The sequence below is a fragment of the Pezoporus occidentalis genome, unplaced genomic scaffold (genome assembly GCF_034315485.1).
Source record: "Pezoporus occidentalis ecotype Australia unplaced genomic scaffold, CSIRO_AGI_Poc_V1 ctg153, whole genome shotgun sequence".
NCBI lineage: Eukaryota > Metazoa > Chordata > Aves > Psittaciformes > Psittacidae > Pezoporus > Pezoporus occidentalis.
Window position 1 is genome coordinate 611,234 of NW_026913350.1, and position 21,889 is coordinate 633,122.

At 45.8% G+C, this 21,889-nt stretch overlaps 1 protein-coding gene and 1 long non-coding RNA gene across 10 annotated transcripts in view; one reads left to right on the top strand and one right to left on the bottom strand.

Moving 5' to 3' along the window:
* Positions 1–21,889, bottom strand: part of HIVEP3 (HIVEP zinc finger 3) — a 243,563-nt gene that overhangs the window by 132,835 nt on the left and 88,839 nt on the right. The window lies entirely within an intron of this gene.
* LOC134159906 (uncharacterized) lies at positions 400–2,143 on the top strand. 2 transcript variants are annotated; one of them, XR_009963355.1, is made up of 3 exons: positions 400–718; positions 827–990; positions 2,023–2,143. It is a non-coding gene; the product is annotated as an uncharacterized LOC134159906 (long non-coding RNA). The 2 variants fall into 2 exon arrangements; XR_009963353.1 differs by having other exon boundaries at positions 400–658; positions 752–990.

Below are 21,889 nucleotides of genomic sequence, written 5' to 3' on the forward strand. Positions count from 1 at the left end.
TAACATGGGGTCAGAGGCTGCAGAAGTCATGATCTTCACCCACGAGTTGTGGTTTACTGCTGCCTGGTGACACCAGCGGCTTTCCTGGTCACGTAATTTAACCATGATGTCCTGGGGACACCAAACCCAGCGCTGAAATCTCAGCCTTTACCCCTGGGAACCGCCTGTTTCGCAGAGCAGAAGAGCACAGAGCCCCGCTTGCTTCTCTCTTCCTACTAAGGCATTACAGAGTCTTTTTACATAATTAACCCAGACATTTTGCTTAGCATACTTGATTTAGTGCTTTTTTTAGGATGGGGGGGGGGAAGGGGAGAGACTGAAGGCAGCTGTTTGCCTCCTGGATTGCAGCAAAACTTCGGTGCTTTGGAACCTGGAAAACAGAGTCCAACATTCTGTACAAGTCCCGGCTGGTTGTTATAGCAACATATGCACGTGTGTGCGTGTCTGCATGTAAAGCAGACTCAAACCCAGGTTGTCACGGGCAACACAAGTCAGCTCCCAAAGTCGCATCAAACTTGCTGCTCTGCCTGGTGTCGTCTGAAGGCAGCAGCCAGCTCCAGCAGGGACAGGGAAACATCCTGATCTCTCACTGCTGGTGCCGGTTGTTGGCTGAGAGCTCAGCGCCGTCTCGCAGCTGATTCAGCTCCTTAAGAAGAGGGTAATTTTCTTTATCCTGTTTGCTTCCTCGCAGGCTGCCGCAGCACCTTAACCCAGCTGGGTAAAGACAAGCTCATGGCTCCCTCCCAAACAGATGGCTGCAAGGAAGGTCCAAAAATAATCTAACCCATTTGCCTATGAGTTTTGAGCCTGCTTTGCTGATTGGCAGACCCTCCAGAGACCACCAGAAGAAGCAGATGGTCAAGACATGAGATCAGAGCTGGAGACAGAGATGTCAATCAATAGGTTGGAGTAGCAGGCGCTGGGATGTGGAATGGAACAGGCAGCTACAGCAGCGCTAAGCAGGACAGGGTGCACTGTCCCAGAAGACAAGTATGTGAGTAATGAGCTGGCTGAAAAGTGTAGTTTTCACTTAAAATACATACATACATATATATATACACACACACATTTATATATATAAAAAATCATTTTAAATAATCACATCTTTGTCATGCTGCAAAAGATAGCCCTTATGTTGTTCCACCTCTGGAAGGATGTGCTGAGCCTGTCAATGACCCCAAGCAGACATAGATAAAATAGATATATATATGTATATGTGTGTGTATATATATATACACATAAACCCTAAATAAGTGAAAGAACAACCATACAGCCTTTGTAGAAATAAGAACAAGGCACAAAAAAAAACTGAAACGGGAGATTTAAGATGGGTATAACGAAGAAATCCTTTACTGTGAGGGTGCTGAGGCACTGGCACAGGGTGCCCAGAGGAGCTGTGGCTGCCCCATCCCTGGCAGTGTTCAAGGCCAGGTTGGACACAGGGGCTTGGAGCAAGCTGCTCTATGGAAGGTGTCCCTGCCTGCGGCAGGGGGTTGGAACTTGATGAGTTTAAAGATCAATTCCAACCCAAACCATTCTATGATTCTATGATCCCTGTAAGTGCTTGAGAATCTCTTTGGAAAGACCCCTGCACACATGCAGATCCTGTACTACAAAACAGGCAGATGAAGAATGTTTCTTTTCCCTCTGGTAGCTTGTTTTTGTAGTACTGCAGACAGCCATGAAGGGGCTGTTCCATCGACAGGCTGCTCTTTGCTGCTCAGATATTCCTTGCACCTCTGGGTGCCAGCTTATGATTTGCAGAGGTGACTGGAGAAGTAAACCAGCATCAGCTCTTCTTGTTTGACACTTGCTGTTTTAAATGCTTATGCTCACCCTTCTGTCAAACAAAACCAAAGACTGAGCACATCAGGCAACCCCTGAGAAGTCTGGACCCCATCTCCTATAAAACAGAGCCCCCGGCCACACGCCTCTCGTTAGGAGCCAGACTACGACTGCACACAGCTGACCGGGTAATTTTAGCTGTCTGGAGAGTGCCAGGAGATGACAACATTTCTGCAGGGCCGCCTGGAGGGATGGAAGTCTGCAGGAGCAGAGGCAGAGCACCCGTCACCACCCTGCTAACTGGCCAGTGCCGAGGTAACACCACTAAGGCACATCTCAGTGTACCCCTGCCCTGCTGCCCCCCCGGGTACAACGAGCACTTAGACTCTTCGCAAATAAAACTGTCTCGAATTTGTTACCCTGCAGCTTTGTTTTTGAACCCGTGGTGCAAGGTTGCTGTAAGAAATGGAATACTTGAGCATGAAGTATGTGTTACAGTGCTGCCTTATACAGCAGCAAAGTGATTAATTAGAATTTACAAGAGTAATCCAAATGCCTAAACATGTTTCTTGGCGGTAACTCCTAGAACCCGCTGCCAATAACATCTCAAACTAATGACAACCCCAAAGTCAACCTTTGGGAGCCATGAAGAGTCTCTCTCAACCAAGCCAATTGGTAATGGGAGAAGAACGAAGAGATATGCAATTCTTCAAGAGAAACAAAGCACTTGAATCCAATCATCTCAGGGGTGTCTGGCTCACACTGGGAATAGCCCTATCCCAAGCCACAAATACTGGCCAAAGCCCAGTTTTGTTATTATGCAGCGGCATTGAAAATGCCGAATAAAGCTGTGAAACAGCCAAGTTCCCATCCAGCCCCGCAATCCGTGAGATCCTGAGCACTTCCAGCCAACACTGAGCATGCCAAACACTTTACAAAATCAGAGGCTAAATTATTCCCTGGGAAGGTTTCTTCATCGGACTCCAGAGGACACAAGGTATTGATCACGCTTCTTCCCCGTTCCCCCCAAACCCACTCACGGAATAGGATCCAATAACTTGATACTTTGGGTAACCTTTGAAAACCTAAAACTGAAATTTCCCAGGGGCAACGCTTGAGACTAAATTAGAGTTGAGAGGGTAAAACTGAGGTTAAAGCTGATGATTTCAATGGGGAAAAAAAACGAATCAGGGAATTGTCACTTCGACTGTGTCAGGTTTACAGAGGTGTAACCCAACCGAGCAGGGCTGGTCACTGGAATAAATCAAATGAATGAATGGGGAGACACTCTTCAAAGGCTGATCTCACTGTGCTATCCTCTTAACAGCACATTCCCCTTGCAACATGTAAATAAAAGCCAAACTCTTCATGCACTGAACTCGTCTACACTGCCTGTTCGAGCAACTCCTTGTTTTCAGTCATGAGCGCTAAATGATTTCAGTGTTTTCAAAGCACACCAGTTGCTTCATGGTAATGATTTCACTGCCGTGAAGTAAACCTTGCAATGATGAATGGGAATCTTACTCATGGAAACACAGCTCATTTATAACATTATTTCAGACACTTAAATTAGTACGGATCAACCCAGTCCTACTGGAATAATAATTTTAGCAACAAGAGTTAAAACGCAAATGAAAAATCAAATGTTTTACCCCAAATAAAAATAACTATGCTGTCCAACCCCTTCTCTAAAAACCCCTCTCAGCTGCCCCTCCAACAGGAAACTTGCAATGGCAGAATTCCTGGATTCGGGAATGAGATCTTTACAGCTCCCATGGAAATTCACTCCATTTTGCAAAGCTACCCACACATCTGCGCTTGCTTGGGGCTAAAGTCATCAGTTCCTCCTTGTCTCCCACGTTTGAATCTGGGGCACTGAGTCCCTGCTGCAGCCCATGCACCCTACTCAAGGGTAACACAAGTGATCATGCCCTGCTTGCAACAACTGCAACAGCCCCTTAAGAAAGGAACACTGGACTATAAGAGTATGCTTTCATGTGCTCCAGCCCCAGCTCTTATGGCAACCCACAGTAATGCCATGATTTCCAATGGTTATAATATTGAGCAATATCTCCTATTGATCTTAAGAGGGAGGCAAATATAATTGAAAACTCATACAAATGAGATAGCAGAGAAGTTGCATAAGATCAGCTCTGGCACAGCTGGGAACAGAGCCCAGGACTGATTAAATCTGGCAAATCTCACCCAGTCAGATACATCCCGCTTATTGCAGGACCTAGATTTGCTCTATGCTGTCTCTCTTAAAGACCACCTGCCCATAGGGAGTGTTGGGTTTTACCAGGGCTGTTGGGCCTGGTAAAGAACTGCTTAAGCTAATTAGCAAACTTGAGTACCTGCATGAACTGTTCCCAGGGAGACAGGTTCATGCTGGGCTTGTTCAGCCTGGAGAAGAGAAGGCTCCTTAAGGGGAGAACTTAAAGCAGCTCCCAGTCCCTAAAGGGGCTACAAGGAGCCTGGAGAGGGGCTTGAGACAAGGGCCTGTAGGGACAAGCCAAGGGGAATGGCTTTAACCTGCCAGAGGGGAGACTGAGATGAGCTCTTAGGCAGAAGCTCTTCCCTGTGAGGGTGCTGAGGCGCTGGCACAGGGTGCCCAGAGAAGCTGTGGCTGCCCCATCCCTGGCAGTGTTCAAGGCCAGGCTGGACACAGAGGCTTGGAGCAAGCTGCTCCAGTGGAAGGGGTCCCTGCCCATGGCAGGGGTTGGAGCTGGAGGAGCTTTAAGGTCCCTTCCAACACAAACCATGACATGATTCTGCATAGAGGGGACAAGGCACTGGTGCAACCAGTTACTCGTGCAGCAGCAGCAGAGCAGCATGCTCCTTAAGCAGAAAAGAGCAGGTTCCTGTTCTGCAGCTGGCACAGCTCTGCCTCTGTTTGCTTGTTCTAAAATCCATCGGAAGTGAGAGACGAGCTTTAATTAAAGAATGTTTAGTCGCAAAGTTGAGAAATACCCAAATGACGTCTGGCTCCACCAGCTTCATTTACTCTGCTCTGCGCAAGAGCCGGGTTTTACACACGTGTAAACGCACCTTTTGGTGTAAGCTTTATAGGACCTCTGCCTTGCTGTGCTCCTGGATGGCTGATGAACAAGGTGGATCAAGCCAAGAAACCAAGGCCTGTGCTATGTGATATCAGACCAGGCTGACCTATTGTCTAGAATATCTTAATGTTTTTTTAATGATGTTTTCAAGCAATTGCACTTAAATTGTCAGATAATCTAATTCAAATGGGAATATTTCTCCTCCTAAGCAATAGTTCATTGTCCTTAAAAGCACCAAACCCAGGCTCTGCTCAGCAGAGAGGAATGCCGATGACTGACAGATGGGTGGATAAATGATCCTCAGACAAACTCAGGCTTTCTCTCCCTCGGCTGTTAACTCTTCAACTGCACAGATTGACCGTTGCATTAAAATCAACTGAGGCTACTAATTTAGCACAGTCATCACCTGCATAGAGCTCAGATTCTTTCCATAGCCCCTGTATTTCCAAGTAGCCGGTCTGCTATGATGTGACCGAGTGTATGACATAAGTCCAATTACTTGGGGGTCAGCAGCTGCAGAATGTGTCTATCTATAGCTTCAAAGTCATGTCTGATGTTACTGAGTATCTGTATGTGTAAAGTTACGGCAGTTTTCACAGCATTTTTGTGCACTCCTTGAAAAAAGGAGAAACAGAGTGACTTGCACACCTAAATAGGACTATCCTTAAGTACCAATGGAGAATAAAATAGTCAATGAGAATACATGATAAATAACTGAGCAAGGAAACCTTAGTAAGAGCAAAGAACCTGGGAGCTGAAAGTAACGGATATGTTCATCACTGACCAGCTAAATAATTTTTATTCCATGCTAACGTGATCAGTGCGGTCCACAAATGTTCACTTATCAAAAGTTCACTTTTAAAACTGGCTTCACCCCTGAGGATGCTGGAGGGTTTTACACACTTACACTAAAATATCCTCCCCGTCTGTCCTGCCCTGTGTCAAACCTCATCTTCCTGTGTTCAGTAGCTGCGTTTTAGCTCCAACTCTCAACAATACTGATTTCAGTTCACCACAACCATGGTTTTCCTTGCCTCGGTGTTTAGATCAGTCTTTTCACATCCCTCAGAAGCCTCCAATTCTTTCCTATCACTCTTGAACTCCCAGGAAGAAACCATTCTGCCCTGAACTGAACACCCCAGGGCAGGGATGGGAAGTGGTCCCTGCACCTAGGGCAGCTGGGGGGATGCTGCCTGCACCCTCCCAAGGCACCCACAGGTAGGAGTGTTATTGTTGGTATTTATCACTCCTTTACTGTTACCAGGGCACCCTGTCAGGAGACCCATTTAAGCTCTATTATAACTCCTTTTGACTGACAGGCAGAGAGTAATGAGTGTCATTGCCTGAGGAAGGCCAGACGAAAAGGAAGCTCTAAATAGACCTGTCAGAGAGATGCTAAAGAGCCTAATACATCAACTAAATCAGCACCCAATGCATTAAAATCTTTTAATCTACCAGTCTATCCATTTTAAATGTTTACCGAGCCCAGCATCTATAATGCTGCATAGGTAATATTCTTTTTCTTTATAAAGAATTGCAATGACCCGTCTAAGTATATGCTTGGGGTTCTTTTCATGAACAACAAGAAAAAGAGAGGAGGAGAACAGAAGCGGCAGGCTGCCAGGGAGCCGAATGCTTCCGTAGCTGACAAAAGACAAGAGAATTTGGGCTGATCTTTCTTTTTTTTTCTAAGAAGCAGCTTTGGAATGATAAATTCACAAGTTGTTATGGGAACTAGCAGCACAGATGATGCCCCAAAGGAGCACCAAAGAATGTCTATAGGATCTGGAGGGGTAATAATGTAACAGAGACATCTGTAATATGCATGGATTTCACCAAAATTGTATGACAAGTTGTAACCTAATACTCGCAGTGCACGATCTCTGTGCCAGCAGGAAGCTATAGCCCATGCAACACATCAGACCAAAACTATGCAGCTCGGGTGCTCGATGGCGCGGCTTTGGCCCTCTCCCAGCCCTCCCAGGCCATCAGGAGAGTATCCCTCCTTGTTTATTTCCTTTGACAACACATTGATTTTTGGTCACAAAACCTCACATTTTCCAGGACCTCCACGCTTGCAAACTACGGTAACTTGGAGCGCACACACACGTGTGCCAGGGAGGGAGAGGTGGAGGGGGGAGCTGCCATCTGCACCAGCAGCAGTTGGGGATGCTGCCAGCAAGGAGGACACGAGGAGCAGGGTTTATTTCTTTGCAAGGTGGCTGAAGCCATCACCTCTGCCCAGGCGATACAGGCACCTCTCCTTCCCAGCCGCCTTTTGCATGGTAGGAGGGGATGTGATTCATAGAACGGTTTGGAAAACACCTAAAGCTCATCAAGTTCCAAACCAATGCCACAGGCAGGGAAACCTTCCACTTGCTCCAAGCCCCTGTGTCCAACCTGGCCTTGAACACTGCTAGGGATGGGGCAGCCACAGCTTCTCTGGGCACCCTGTGCCAGCGCCTCAGCACCCTCACAGGGAAGAATTGCTTCCTTATACCTAACCTAAATCTCCCCTGTTTAAGCTTGAAGTTTGGAGGCCTGACATCCTCTGCTCCCTTTCCTGCAAACCCCAAGAGCAATGAGTGCTGTGCTTCCATCTCGATGGCTGACGAAGCATTTTGCAGCTCTGCACATGCACAGGCATGCTGCGAGTGCTAGACAGTCTGAAGGGCTTCCCAACACTGAGACATCGAAAGCCTTTGGGTCATTTTCAAGATGGAAAGATTAAATTTATAAACACCTTCATGCATGCTTTGGCTTTCAAAGGAGAGCTACAACACAGGAGGCCCATCAGAGCTCATACTACATGGGTCATATCTAAAGGGTTTACATACATATAAGGTACATTAGATCTATGGCTGATCCATAAGCATAGACAGGATTCGAATCATACAACAGTCTGAACCTCAGGTAGTGTTTGTAGAACATAGAATATAGAGCAGGCCAGATCAGGAATATCCTCCAGTGACCCACACTTTCCAAATGGCTTTGTCAAAGCACCACAGCAATGTAATGTCCTTAAGACAGCCTGGTACGGAAGCAGACCACAGACACTCCACAGTAACCAGGGGCTTCCAAACTGTGACACATGCATGGATGGAAAAGAGCTTGGGCACGCCATGAATCCCAGACACAGCACTAAGATATTACTGAGTTCTGTAAAAAGCATTCCAAGAAACACTCCTAGAGCTCAGACCCACCTGCAAGCATAATCCTGAGCTTGTCCCCATGCTTTGCAAGTACAGCCTATGAGATATCCTGAGCCCAAGGGAACTGAACACTTAAAAAAGAGCTCAAAAGAAGAGTAGGGCAAAGTCCCACGTCACTGCAGCCTATTACTTGCTCAATATTGATGTCTGTGAGATGAGAATCAGCAGCTGGGCTCAGTTTGCAGGTCTCTGTGGGGGCTGCAGTCTTGGAGATAAAGAGCAATCCTCACTGTGCTTCCCCCTGGTGCCGCTGCTAACACTGGGAAGGAAGTCCAGTTAACTGTGAAGGTAGCTCTTGATCAGCCTTCCAAAAACCTCTTTCAAATGTACTTTGCTGAGCTGTTTATGCAAATTCTTTCAAGCCTTCTTGACAGCATGCCAGCCTACCATCAACCATGCAAACCTCATCCCCCTCGCACCGACCATGCTTGGCTGGGTAGGGGCAGCCTGGAGGGAAGCCACAAGACCAACCCGCTTTCCATGTTGCACACCTTTAACATGGGCCTACCCAGAACACACTCTCCAGATGGATGCCTGGGGTATATTTATATTTGGTTATAAATAGTGTGGCTTTTGCCATTCAGTTCCACTTCAGTGTTCATGCCTTCCTTTCACCTCCCCATCCAAGTCCATTAGCCTGAGCTATTTTTCCAGCTGTCCTTTCGGTCTGTGCCAGGAGAGGGCTCTTGGTCTCCTTTGCCTTTATAACCTTCCCCACACCAGAAGTTACGGACTGCATCAAATGAGCATGAAAGGAAGCATTTCCTCCACTAAAAGCTTGTAGAAGCCACATTAGGGAGCCCCATTACTTGAGGATAGAAGACTCATTTGTGATTTCTTTTTTTCATCACCAAAAGACCTTTCCTGGAGCTCGGAAGAACCAGAGAACTGAGGGTTTTTAACTCAGGACCTGCAGTTTGCATTTACCTAGTGATTTTCTGGAGCCTCTTGCCAAATGTCTGGCTGTGTGCTCTTCCAGAAGGTAATAAAAAGCCTGCACCATGCTTTCTCTGCAGAACTACTTAATGGGGTTAGAAGGTTTGTTCTTGATTTCATATTAAGTCCAAGTAAGGTCTCAGTATTTGCTGTGCTTTCCTCTTTGTCCAAGCCACCAAGTCCCAGTTTGTCCCGCACCAGCAGACCCAGATCTACCCTAGGGGTCTCCTGTACTGCTTGTGGTCAGTGCACTTTGGGTTGTCCTCATCCCCAGTTTCTTCTCTCCTAAAGCTCTGCTTCCCACCCAGCCAACGTTCCCCAGGCGGACCTCTCCGTTTCACCAGCACAGCCTGTCTGGCTCATCACTCTACCACCCTTACACACATGCTCTCCACCACTTCTACTCCAGCCCCTCGGAAAGACAGGGAGAGGGAAGAAAATAGTGCTTTCCAGATGGAGTCCACAGATGTCATAAACTGTCCACATCCCTCCCGTCTTCGACAAAAGCTGGAGGAAACTTGGCAGAGCCAAGGTATCATCACCTATAAATTACGGTCTGTGGACTACGAACCATCCCAGACTGAGAGGCCTCCTCAAGTCATGTGAAGTTCTTGTGCTCACATTCATCTGCCTGACCTGGGGCTCTCCAGAGAGAGTTCAGAGGGTCGCACCTCAGGTTGGCCAGCTCTTCCCTGCTCTGGGATGGTTTTCTAACCTCCTGACACATGTAAGTCAGGAGAGAAGGAGACACTGTGCAGCAGGACGATCCTTGATGCTCTGTGCTCTGCTTGATGCCGATCTTGAGCCAGCCACAACAGCCTTGCAGACCTCTTTCCAAGCCAGATCATCAAGACAGGTTTCTCAACAGACATGTAGGAAAACAAGCTCTCCATGGTTTGCACTTGTGTTGGACATTCTTCCTGCACCAACAATCCTCAAGACCTGGATCTACTCATGCCATACTCCTCAGATCTCAGGCAGAGGGGAAATGATGAGCTGAAAGAAAAGATAATGCTTGCTGTTTTTTATTTATACCTGATGTTCAGGTATCTTCCTCACCTAAACTTGTTTTGTGTACTCACAGTTCACCACATTAGTCTGTTACCGTGGCCTTTGGGCATGTTGGATGTAAAAGGATATGAGGAAGTGCTGCCTCAAGGTAAGGATGGGAAGCAGGTCATTCCCAACCATACAGTAGAGATCTCAGGATTACCAAGATCCTGTTTCCTTCTCAGACATAAGACTTCACCCAAGCAGGTCAGGAATGTTTAAGAGGGCAGTTTATCACTACGGACAGCACTTAGTGAAAGAGTATTAAGCTGTGTAGAGAGTAAAGTTCAACAGCTTTCTTTAGGAAGCATCCTGGCCCTTGAGAGTAAGGGCACTAATATGGGATTTAAATGCTTCCTCTTGAGCGTACTTCATGCTGCTATAAACAGGACAGTAATGTGTCACTTTGGGCACAGACCCTCTTTTAATTATACCTGCTGCATAAATATAGGTAATAAAGTAAAAGGGATGGAGAGACAGCTAATAAATTACTCCAGAATCACACAGGAAGAATGCTGAAAGCAAAACCAGCAAGCTGAGACTGTGTGTCCAGTATCCAGCTTGCAGTGACCAACTCCTCACTAATCTGAAGCGAAACCTGGACTTTCCCTGGGAAGCCCTCATGGAGCAAACATGGTGAGTGCACACTTCCTGCCCTCCACTTCATCCCAGTCTGAGTGCAAAGTGAAAGAAGCTGCTCTCAGTAACCCCAGTGCCCCTTTCATGTGCAGAGCGGGTTTGTATTTCTTCCACAGAAACAAGCACAAAGGAGGACAGGCAGGCTTCCATCTGACTTTTATCAAAGCCTGGATGAAGGAAGACTTTCAACACTGCTTTCCAAGCAGCCCTTTGTAAAGATGGGAGGATGGGTAAAAATAACTTGTAATTAGAGTCTAATGAATCAGCACCAGTTGTCTAGCCAACAGTGCATCAGCTCCCATGTGCTAGTTAATCGCTTGATACTCTTCTCATCGTGCAAGAGCTGCAGGCTGGCAAATCCATGCTCGCTGCCCCCACCAAGGTTTTTCCTTACACTTGCAGGTTCAAACTCCGTTTCACCCCAGAGAACAACAGGACATGACTTTACCAGACAAAGAAGTCCAAGAAACCAGCAAACTTGCACAGCTTTCAGGGCTGATGCACCTGGAAGTACATTAAAGCAGCGGCAACTCACCCTGTTTTACCCATTTGCGGAGCTTTGTTGCGGCCAAGAATCAAGCTTCGTAAGCAAGGCCAGGCGTTCTCTGTGGCACAGTGGGAATAAATTCAAACCACCCCAAAATTCCTTGGCAATAAGCCCTAGACTTCACAGCAGTATTAATTCAGTGCATTTCCATGCAATGCTTCTCATTCCCACCCATCCTTCAAATGTAAGCACAGGTCTTATTCCCGTTTGTGTTACCGGACGCGGTTCTGTGGGAAGGGAAAATGCTATGGCATGCTCCACAGCGGTGGGAATAATGAAGTACCCAGGCTCTGCTTTTGAAGCTTGCATCAGCTCAAGAGAACATTTCAGCTTGGCAATGTGTCTGCCAGCTGCAGCAGCAGGGACTGACACTGCTGTTCAGTGACATGCAGATGAGAAGCTTCTTGCGACAGATAGAATAATGAGTGCTCCATGATAGGGGAATAAAATCCCTTTGCTGATGACTGCAGAGCAAATTTGCAAAGTTTGCAAGGGAAAACGATTTTTTTTTAATTCTAGCTGCATATTCCTCTTGAGAGGTGAAAATTACACTGGATTTTTTCCATCTCACATCTTAATAAATTTCCTATTAAAGACCATTTTCTAAATCCTTAATTTTGCTTTGTGGTTTCAATGAGGAAAAAAGTGATTTTCAATTTAGAGCCCAGGTTCAGCTTAGAAAGGTCATAAAGGGCTGTGAAAAACCCAGGGCTTTTTACCTCCATTTTGCTTTACATGAAAGATACCAAATAATCAGAAGTCGCTTTTGTCAAGGCAGGTCCATAGGTGACCTTGAAGCTCCCTTCCAACCCAAACTATTCTATGATTCTACATTCAACACCAAAGACGACTTTTCTGCTAAACCCTAGTATCGTCTCTACAACTAAACGGTTGTCAACCGACTACAAACAAGATGTGTTGAGATTTAGGCGGGTTGAGCAAAAGTTCTGCCTTATTTCATTTATATTTTTACCTTTCATGTCCTCTAGAGAATGTGACAGGGGGAAAGAGCATGAAGAATTCCTATCATTCCCCTGGAAAACCATGCAACACAAGAACTGCAAGCACATGCACGCGCACATCCTGACACCGAGCCTGCAGCCATCATTCACATGTCAAACACCAAGTGCATCCCAAACACTGCTGCATTCTCATCTACTTTTACATAATCCAAATAACTGATGTTTCAACATATAAAAAGAAGTTCCTGCCATGACCATGGCCCAAACTCATGCTCTTCCTTGATTTCAACTCCATCCCTTCAGTCCCAGGTGCAGGGTAGGTCATTGCTAGTGTCATGCCTTGCTTGCTACCTGTGATATGGTGAATAGGCTTAGGGAGCTGAGATCCTAAGGGATATTAGGAAGGATACTGAAACCCCTTATCCTATCACACAGGACAGAAAGCTGCCTTGGCAGTGCTGAGGAGGTTTTCCTTGTGTCCCATGGATCATATGGTGGAAAACTAGGATTTGCTGGGTTTAATTCCTACTCAGAACTCAAGCGAGAATCAAGCTCATGAATTTCCCCTCTTGTACTTAACTGTCCTGAGCTCCAGCATCATTTTCTGAACACAATATCTCCTATATCAAATAAAAGTCTGAGATAGTAGATGTCTACTACAGCTTATTACCCAAGGTACTCTGACTGCAGCACAATATCCATGCCAACTTTTTCTGGTTTTGGCTTTTTTTTTGGTCTGATTGGTTAAAGTATGCAAAAGAGGACCCACAGATTAGTTTATATATGCATTAACCAGTAATTATACTGCTACAAAACATGAGGTCAAAAGAAGGAAGCATTCAGGTTGTTTTCCCAGTTTCAAGCTTATTATTTTTGGCTAAATTCCCCCTCTTTCTTTTAGAGTAAAGGCCAGGTCAGAAGATGACATCCCAATGGAGCAAACCATTTCCCTTTTTTCTTCACTCTCTTTTGATCCTCCCTTGTTCTGCAGCAAGAAGGCCACAAGCTATTTCCATAGCAAAGAAGGTGGACTCAATACAGTGCAGCCTTTTATTCTGCAGAAAGCAGCACTGGCAGCAGGTGAGGGAGCAAGAAACATCACTAGCGCTGCAGGAAGGACAAGAGCAAAGCCAAGTATGGTCATGGGAGACTGGGCTACAGCACCCACGCTGGGAGGTGGCAAACTCTGACTCAAAAGACCCAGACAAGACATGGAAGAAATGTCAAGTTTTGTGGGGTTTTAAGCCAGATTTCAACTTTTCCACATTATCCCTCCCCCCAGTGAAAACTTGAGCACGACTTCCAGCGTGAGCAGCACATCTGATGGGCTCTGCTGTCTTCTGCAATTGCATCTGCTTTGGAAACGTAGCACCCAGTGTCAGAAACAAGGCTGCTAACCTGTATCTTGCAGTGACTGCAAAGTGCACCCATACATTGTGTCTGTTGGCATGGGGGAGAGAAGGACATGTTTGTATGAATGGCTGGATGACCCTTGTACAAAGTATAAGGAGGGATTTATCTGCTCAGACTATTTCATTCCCTTCTCAGGAGGGAAGGTGTGGAAGCTTTCCAAAGCACATACAACTGGTTATTGAATTTCCAGTAGTTAAGTAAACACGTTAGTAAATAAATGAATAAAGATTCTTTAACTGTATTAACTAACTTCACACATGCGTGTTTCTTAGAATCTCAGAAATTCCAACCACTCCAGCTTTTATCACACAGGCTGCAGTACCCAGGGCTAGAAGTGGTCCAAGAGAAAGCCAAAACCAGGTAAACTACCAACCAGCATAGCTGGGACTAATAGATAAAAACTACCTTTTATCCACCCCTTGGCTAAATGTGTTTTGCTATCTCTCTTTGCACTTGAGCGCTGCAGTTTTGAGTGGTAGCACAGGCAGCATCTAACCCACGGTCAGACACGAACATCAAGGTCCAAAGACTCTCATGACCGATTGAGCCCTTGACTCTGAAACTGAAAGACCAACAGGCTAAAAATGCAGATTGAGGGTTTGGTGCAGAACCTGAGGCCAAATAAAAACAGCTGCTGGGAAATCTTGAGGAAAACAGAAAATAAGAGCATGCGACGGTGAGCCCATTCTCAGACCAAGTTGTGACATCATGTCTCGCAGGTCTCCTCATGGAATAAGATGTTCCTTTCCTGGACTAATAGTAGGGAATAATAGCTCTGCATAGAGAAGTCATAATGTGGGAAAATGCTTGTAATGCTCACATCATCCCACCACGTGGGGTCTGTGCCTGTCTGAATGCATCCCCGCCTGTCAAAGGAAACAGCGATGGGGTTCTTAGAGCACCAATAGGGAAGATAAAAAACAATGCAGAGAAAGCAGACCTGGTCTAAGAGGAGTTCGTGTCACAAGGGGTAGCTTCCTCCCAGGCTCTCCCTAAAGGAAATGTGGAAAGCAAAGCAGATGTGGACAGGACACCCATCCTAGAAAAAGGATTCAGCCCAGCAGGCAAGAAAGGCAGGAGGAGAGTGGAGGTGGGATGTTTGCAAGCCAATAGAGGAGTACGAACAGGTTAACCTCTTTATGTTACTTGCACCGTGTTATAAAAGCTTTGCATCTTTGAGAAACAAGTTGGTCTTGTTTGATTTGAGAGCTGCTTTCCCCAGTCCCCATCCCAGGCTCCTGGCAGGACCCAACGTTGCTCACACGTGCTGAATCCAACCCCAGCTGCCCCGGGAGGCTGCAACCCTGCTTATAGCACAGGAGCAGAGGGGTGGAGAAACGCCACCCTGCATGCAGCAAAAACTTGGCATCTGGCAGAGACCACCTGGAAAAACCCAGGGAGAGAGCTCAGGCACAGCAAGACATGAGAGAATTGATTTGAATCACTGATCCAACACAAATCTTATTTCCTGAAGCATACCCACTTGTGGGTATATTCTCTTACTTGGGAGAATCCAGGATGCTCTCAATGTTTCTGGAGAGAACAGAGAGTGAAACCAGAGGAAAGTATATGATTATCATAATAGTAACAGCTTTTTCTATAGGTTTTTTAAAGTAGCATAAGACCAAGATTCTGCTTCCTCCAAGAGTTTTGACAACGTCTTAGTCACCATTAAGATATTGCTGTAGCATTTTCTCTCTAAGCCCCCTAATTTGCTCTCAATTCATTGTTCATGGGATTAAGCCCTTCTCCTTTTTCTTTTCTAATGAAAACACAAGAAAAGCTCAGTGACAGGAGGATGAAGGAAGTCTGTGCTATTCACCAGCCACCCAGCCACACACATGCTATCTTAATTCATCAGCAGACAAAGCCAGCTCTTTGTCTTTGCAGCTCCCTCTATGCCATTCATTCACGGTGAGATATCGCTCCCAGTAATCAGAGCTTGCCTATACAGGGGTGGGGGGGGGGGGGGGAAGAGACAAAACCCATCTAATCAGGCCTTAGACTTAGCCCCATTGTCACAGAGACAGCTCCTTTTTTAAAAACAATGTATATATATAGCAATAGATCTCTATTAAGCACCCTTTCCATGCAAAGTTAGATGGTACCTTATGTAACAGGCAGGCAACAAAGCATTTTCTCCATTTACAAGCCTTTTTGCCACTAATAACAGATCAGCAGAGCATCAGGGGAGAATATTAATTCCCTAAGAATTATGAGAAGGATTCCCCCAGTTTAAGGTTGCTTTAACCTTTGTAGCGTCAAATACTTTGTTTTTCTGTGCTTAATGAGCTACATATGTGGTTTGCAACTGTTAAGGGGTTAATCTCTAACCATTGTTTTAATTGGATCAACAATTGGCCTTCTGCCACTTCCTTTGGAAGATTATTCCACGATCTAATAGAAATCAGTGCCAGAAAGTATTTTCCTGAGCATACGTGCCAGGGGAAACACTATGGGAATAGATAACGACCCAAGTTTCACAAGGATCAAATATTGCAATTATTAGCATCCTCAGCCAGAGTCATGACAGCCACGGCTGCATGTGGTCACACTCCCCAGACTGCAGCACCTTGGGAATGAGAAGCTAGTGGAAAAACTTACCAAAAATCCTGCAGCTTTTACAAATGAAGGAAAGGGGAAAACAAAAAGTGATACCTGATTGATATTGTGCCATAGTGCTGAGCAGCGGTGCAAAGAGGCAAAATCCAGATCCCGATTGCTTATGCATTTTCTTTGTGAACAAGATTAGAAACTGCCAAGCAGCTGAGACCTCTCTTCTGCCCTTTTCTCAAAAGTAGCCCCTATAATTTGCTTTACTCCATGTGAATCACCCCAAATCTATACCAAACCAGTGAGAAAACCACTTTCCATGTTTTGCTTTTTGCTATGACAAAAAAAGCCCCTATCAGAATAAAATATCTTGTGTAACTTTAACTGGAACAGAAGTGTCACTCCTTCCGAGCAAGGAAATCAAGTTCTCATATGCCTGCAGGCATAGCCCCAGCACCACACACTTGTGCAAGTCACCCAGTGCCTCCGTATGGCTGAACACGTGCTGTGCTTCACAGACAGCTCACGTGCTGGTGGCAGGAACTTCTCTCAGGGAAAGATGCATTCTTTTGGCTAAATGTTCTTGACCTCAGGTTTAGCCTCATGGGCGCTGGGAGGGGGGATGCTCTCCGCAGTGAGAATGTCTTTGAGATATATTCCTGCAGGATTTGAAAGCACTCACCATACAGACCTCGTTATTTATATTCTGAATGATTAGTTGTATAATGCTCTTGAGTTGCCATATCTGTAAACTGGGCTATGAATGCATACACACAGATGAGTGCATAAATGGCACTATGGATGCTGGTTCATCTGAGTCCCATCACACCAGAGTGAGCAACGAGACCCTGAATGTGCTGTACATGTTTTTCTTGTGCTGATACTCACACAAAAGTGTCCCAAGTTCTGGCACTATGCACACGGCTGCATTATGTTTGACGCTTGTACAGGGAAAGGAGGAATGTTTTCAGAGTGCTGTGATTGACGTACAACCCAGAAAGCATCTCAGGGAACTGAGGCTAACTAACCCAAGTTTTGGATTGGAAGAGAGAAAACTCTCTTTCCACAGCTTTTGCCCTCCCTCCTTGGCTGACTTGCCATATGGCCTTTTTGCCCTAGGTTACAACTATCTCCCTTTCTAGCCAAGGGTCTCATGCAGGTCTCAGACCCTTGGGTAAACCCCTGTACAACCATGTTCTTCTGCAGGTGGAAATTCAATCTAGGACTTTAGGGACAGGTCACCTGCAAGGATTTCAAGCCAGAGGAATAGGTGGATGAAGCTGAGTCTGATGATGAATGCCCTTAACTAACTCCTCAAGGCTTGGTTTGTTTGTCTTCTTGCTTCACCAAGAGCAGAAACTCTCTGCTGGCACTTCTGAGGCATTCTCTTCTACAGTCAAAAGGCTGATTGTTAATTAAAGGAGAGCAGTGCTAAGTGAGGCCTGTGTATTTCCTTCTGTCATACAGCTGCTCTTATCTGCTGTACCCTGTGTCTATAACACTGCCCCAATGCTCTGCTCTTCACATCAATAAAAGAGAGGTGGTGGAGATTTTACCAAGACTTATGTTTTATCAGCCATGTAATGGTACCTCTGGATTCCCTTCCCAAAAAAGATATGTTTGAGCCCAGCAACAGTAGAAAGGCCTTCAACCACTTCAGTGATGAAAAGATCACAAGCTTAAATACACTTACATCTGTTTGTCTCAGGGTATAGGCAAAGAGTGAAACTCTCTCTGTTGAGCAGCTGGCAGGATCCACACTGCTAGGTCATCTAGTGATAACAGCATCTATCCTGTGCCTGTCAGCTTCCAATCAGTCCCTTCTGTGGCTTTAACATGGCACATCTCATCAGTTCCTGATAAGGGCAGTGCCACTGTGCCCATTGTACAGGCAGGAACATGGAAGTACAAAGCAGATGAGCAACTTGATTAAAGCCAAACTACATAGAGACAGCTAGAACTACACCCAAACCTGTGTGTGAGCAGAGAATGAAATAGAAATATATATTATGATATACATAGTGATATACTGACATACAGTGATGTTATATATATACATGCACGCACGTGTAATTTTTCTCCTCAGCATACTTTATAAAACCTCTTTTCAGTGAAATACTGAAGATAGCAGACACCACAGACTACATTTTTATCCAGCACGGCCAGAGCTCCCATGTTTATCTCTGCAAGTCTTGGGTTCATTTGCCAGGGACCATCTCACAATTACTCAGTGCCTGCTGCTTTCCAGAGATCTCCTTCTCGTTGCGCAGCTCCTTCAGAAGACAAATGACAAAACCAGCTCTGATGCTCCCAAAAGAGCCTCTGACTTTGCAGGACACCAAAAGAGATGGGAATTGCTGGGTCAAAGTTTCTTTGCAAGCCTCTGCTGCTCACCAGCAGCGTGTGCAGGGAGAAATCACTGCACCTCAAACTTTGGGAAGGGGGGGATGTTTGAAGAGAAATCAGTCAGAACATCCTAAAAATAACTAAGAACAAGTCTAGGAAAGTCTTTCTGCTGGTAGGAGGGGCTGAAGGAAGAGGAGCAGGGCTGGAGATGGCCGAGGCAGTGGCAGGGAGAAGAGGAGAGCCTCTGTAACTCGGCTGTTTGAGCAGAGTGGTGGGGAGGGGAATAGAGGAACCATCGGGGTTTGAAAGAAGAGGGTTGTCGGACTGGGGACAAGACCTACTCTGTATACGAATGCCAGTGGGACTGGAAAGGAAATAGCTCCCTGGCTTTTCCAGCTGGTGGAAAGCTCTTGCTGCTGCAGCAGCTCTGATAGATGTACGGGGGCACTGGGGAGCTGTACTGGGCAGTGCTCGGTGCTCAGCCTCAGGAGCACCATCCAGACACTGGGCTGCTGCCAAAATCTGCCTGTGGGCAGGGGCAGAGCTGCCAAGCAGAAAGTGAAGGAACAGAACAGAAAGGTGAAGAGAAACCAAGCGAAGGTGGAAAGCAGCATCAGGGAGGTTCAGGGTCAGAGGCTGCACAGCTCTGAGCTACCAAGCAGTTTGGTTGGTCCCTTCAGCAAACCACAGGGACAAAGTCCTCTTTAAAACTCATTTTGGGGCATAGGGAGTTTTTCAGCTCCCAACTACTCGCTCCCCACATCAGGTTCAGCTCAGAAGCAGCACTCTCCTCTTTCGAGCCACAAAATCCCACCAATAAACAAAAACGTGTCTCAGGGCTATGGAAGTGCCCTGAAGGCTGGAAAAGATGAAAACCATTGCAGGGTGGATGCAGCCAGCCCACCCAAAAGCAGTGCAGACACAGGCCAGTGTGTTCAGGTTTATCCCACAAGGATGAACCTGACAGAGGTCCATGTTAGGCTCCTCTGATGTTAACGCTATTCATGTCCAGTAAAAGCCTCATTAGCTTAGGGCCTGTAGGCATGAATATGTATTTAACCAGGTTTTGTTCACTCCCTGAGAAAATCAGTGAGGCAGTACACAGTCACCCAAAGCTTCCCCAAGGGATGGTTTCAAAACTGGACCTCAAAGTCACACAAGTTGACTCAAAAATCCAAGTCTAAACCACTTATTCCATATGCAAAAGCACACATGAAGGCTTGTTCCCTACAGATTTGCACCCTATGGTATCTCCTTCCCTCCCTAGCTCCTCCAAATCCTTATGCCCTTATCAACGAGGTTGTACCAGGGAGTGTGGCTGATTTGGAGCCACACATGTCAGCTGGGCCACCACTGGGGACATGCTTGTATCTGAAAGGTCATTGCCTGCTGCAGTGATCAAGCTGAGCTATAAATGGCCTATCACTAATGACAGCATCCACTTGAGTCTTTCTGTTCTATCCTGGTGCCAGTTTTCACAGGAATTGCATTCTCTGATGGATGAAGTAGAACTGGCCAGCAGAAAAGGTATTAGGGAACGCCTGACAGACAGAGTGACTTCCCAAGCCTCCTTAAGAAACCAAGCTAAACCATGCAAAAATGTCTTACTGGTGCTTTGGTGCACATGTGAGGTTTTGGACAGACACAAGAAACAGCTTTGTTGCGTAAGTAAGGAATGCTAATACAGGCCATTCGCTGGGGAGGGCTGCACTTTAGAGCTCTTATTTTAGATTTTCTCCAATCTGTTATTCAAATTGCTTCCCTAAGGAGCATCTTTAGCGCTAACAGACTCACATGCAGGGCTCAGGGATGAAAGCCAGACAGAAACACAACTTTCTTTGACTCCATCCCTGCCCCATCCCTGGCAGTGTTCAAGGCCAGGTTGGACACAGGGGCTTGGAGCAAGCTGCTCTAGTGGAAGGTGTCTCTGCCTGTGGCAAGGAGCTGGAACTGGACGAGCTTTAAGGGCCCTTCCAACCCAAACCATGCCATGGTTCTATGACTCATGCTGTTGGTTGCTCCCAGTCAATTCTTTCTATCCCTCCCACCAAGACGCAGTGAAGATGGAAACACTCCACAGGGTACATCCAAAAGCAACATGCCAAAAACAACACCAGTGCTACTTGCTTGGTGCAGTGCTGAGCCCTTCCATGCTCTGTGCCAGGAAGCATGGACTGCAAGGAGAAGGAAGGAAGGAAAAGCAGGAGGTACAGGAAATCTCTCCCATTTCAATGAAACGGCACCACTGCTGCACTGAGCAGACCAACTTAAAACTACAGAATAGAAAACTTATAGAAAACCTAAAGAGAAAGGAATTTTCAGCCTAGGACACATAATGCACTGGGCCAAATGTGTAGAACCTAAATGGAACTACAGCAGAGATCAGGCACATTATTAATTCATATTCTATTTAGATTACTCTTTGAAAGGATCGTCTCAGCACAAGCATTGCTAGATGCTGTTCATTTGTTTCTCTCTGAGAGCCACAAGAAAAAGGAGATTAGGTAATTGCAATGCAAGGGCAAAGTACAATCAGTGATTTGATGAACTCTAACCTGTCCCAAACCACAGGTTTGATATTGCTCAGAAACACCATCGGCAGATTTGCTTTTGATACAGACACTATGCTTAGATTTTGTAAAATTACCATTTCCTAATGAAAAAACAGTTGGTTGAGGAAGTGACAAAGCCTCATTCTCCTGCTCTGCAGCGCATGGGTTTGCCTAAAATATTGGAGCAAAAGAAATTCAATCAAATATTCATGCAGCAATAGGAATCACTGCTGAGAAACAGAGCCTCAACTGAGAGGTTCACCAAATGATAACTACTCAGAAAAGGGTATCTAAGTGTCTGCTCTAGCAGAGAAAATAGGTTCCTTCAGAGGATGTAATGACCCATTCTCTAACACTGTGTCTGGGGGAAGCTACTTCCCAGCATTTGGTGTTCAGTCTATCTCCATAAGCACAAATGTTGATACTCCTACAGCACTTTAATGTTAGCTAACAATTAGCTAATCTTAGCTGAAGTAGTATGAACACAGTCAACTAACATCTCATGCCTGTGTCTCCAAGCAGATGTTCAACAAAGCTGTGCTGTGCCAGTCACGTGGTCTAAAATCGCTTTTTCAGTCTTTAAGGCTTTGTCTTTGTTCCTGCATCGCACAAAGACCTCAACAGGAAACTTGGGTTGGCCTCTTCTTTACCATTTGTTGCTTAATATATCCTACAAAATCACCTTTCTTGTTTCGCCTTTTGCTAAAACACTTTTAATCTTTCTTCAGAGGTAAATCTCAGTCTTTTTTTAGCCATAGCCTAAAAGCCTGCCTTTAGCAGAGACTCAGTGTCCAAGCTCAGGGAGAACACAGCCGTATTTCTCAAATGCTTTGAT